A 1,701-nucleotide genomic window follows, 5' to 3' on the forward strand; every position below is an offset into this window, starting at 1 on the left:
TGGGCTGCCCTCAGCCCCCAGCTCGGGGCGAGCCGTTGCGACCCTCAGGGTGAGCTCCTCAGTCCCCAGATTGCACCATCTGACCCCTGGGTGGGGAAGGGGGGGGGGAAAAAGAATACCTAGGGTATCCAGAGAATGTTACTTAAGCCACCTTCTGCCACCCTCCCCCCCCAGTAAACCTGAAAGCAACACCCTCAAAGCCCTTCTATTTGTAACTCACAAGTTTATTCTCTCTAGGTTTGCTCGCTTTCCCATAGGTAACCTTAACACTGAGTTTTACTCCAGAATTGACCCTGAACCCAGTGCCAGTGACAAAAAAGAAATACAGCTGACAGCTAAGGAAGCAAAAGAGGATGGAGCCTCTGAGTTCAACCAGCCATCCCCACTGGACCCACCTGGGAAAACACTTTGCAGTCCAGATGGGAGCAAATGACAGGAAAATATCTTCTAACAGAGCAAGAAGGCAAGCAGCTTTAACCCAAGACCACCAGTAAGGAGATAAAGCGTCCTCCCTTCCCCCCTTTACATCTACGCCCCTGTTCAGCATGAAGAAGCCAGAGAGTCGGCATCCAATTCCCAAATCAATAAGACAGTTGGTTTAATTACCATTGGAAAATGCTTGTCATTCCTCTGTAGCATCTGGTCCCCACTGGACCCTCATCATTTCCTTCACCTGCTCCCCCCACCGACCAAACTGTGCAGCTCTGCAGCTGCATCCTGGCCCATCCTCACCCTTCTGCCCCCAACCCTCACCTCCTTGTACCCCCAATATGTTTTTTCCAATTAAAAAAAAGAAAGAAAACAAAAAAATTATTAATTTTATTGAACATTTATAGAGATTTTGTATTTCCATTCACTCATTGTTGCACTTTTTTCCCTGCCCAGCCCTCCCCGCCCCCCCCCCCCACCCCAGTTCACTCTTCTCTTTGAAAAGCAAAATTTCTTCCATTTGCTTTAGTTTTCGCTATGAGTTGCAGGCGACTTGATGGCACATAACAACAACATTCAAGACCAATTTTCAGAATCTCTTCTGACATCTGTTTTAGACTTTTCTTTCTTTCTCCCCTTCCTTCCTTTCTCCCCTGTCCCCTCCCCCTCCCTCTCTCCTTCCCATATCCCCCTTTTCTCTCTCCCTCCTCTCCTTCTTCCTTCATTCCTTTCTTTTTTAATGATTTTTTTCTTTCTCTCCAGATGATACTTTTAATATCATCCCACAATTTGCCTGGGTCTTAGTCTTCAATGTTTCAAATCTATTTTTGAAATAGTTTTTCACTTTAAGAAGTTTTTATTTGATTAAAAGTTTCCAAATAACACTGTTTTTTTAATAATCATTCATAAACATTTTATTTTATAACATTAATTGCCAGTAATTAATGGTTCCCACCCGTGTTTTCTCTCCAAGATTGATTTTATATATGTGTAAACCTTTCCTTAACTTTTTATAATAATGGTCACATACCATAACTATCTTTTTGTGACTGACTTAGGTCACTCAGCACAATTAATGTTAGATTTATCCAGTCTATGCATACTTTACAAATTCTTGATTGTTTTTAGTGATGCATAATACGATATTGTGTGAAGACAGAATAATTTTTTTCTTCTTGTCTCATTTTTATTCATTGTCCAGCTTTCTTTTTTTTTGTGTTTTTTTTTACATTTTTCTTTTTTGTTTTAATTATTATTATTATTATTAATTTT

The 1,701-nt window shown here is 40.9% G+C and overlaps 1 protein-coding gene across 1 annotated transcript in view; it reads left to right on the top strand.

The window, feature by feature from the left end:
* LOC102860339 (sorting nexin-9-like) overlaps nt 1-1,701 on the top strand; it is a 31,307-nt gene that overhangs the window by 573 nt on the left and 29,033 nt on the right. The gene's annotated exons all lie outside the window — the stretch shown is intronic.

Source organism: Elephantulus edwardii, unplaced genomic scaffold, assembly GCF_000299155.1.
Source record: "Elephantulus edwardii isolate Elephantulus edwardi_28Jun2011 unplaced genomic scaffold, EleEdw1.0 scaffold00266, whole genome shotgun sequence".
In the NCBI taxonomy this organism is placed as follows: domain Eukaryota; kingdom Metazoa; phylum Chordata; class Mammalia; order Macroscelidea; family Macroscelididae; genus Elephantulus; species Elephantulus edwardii.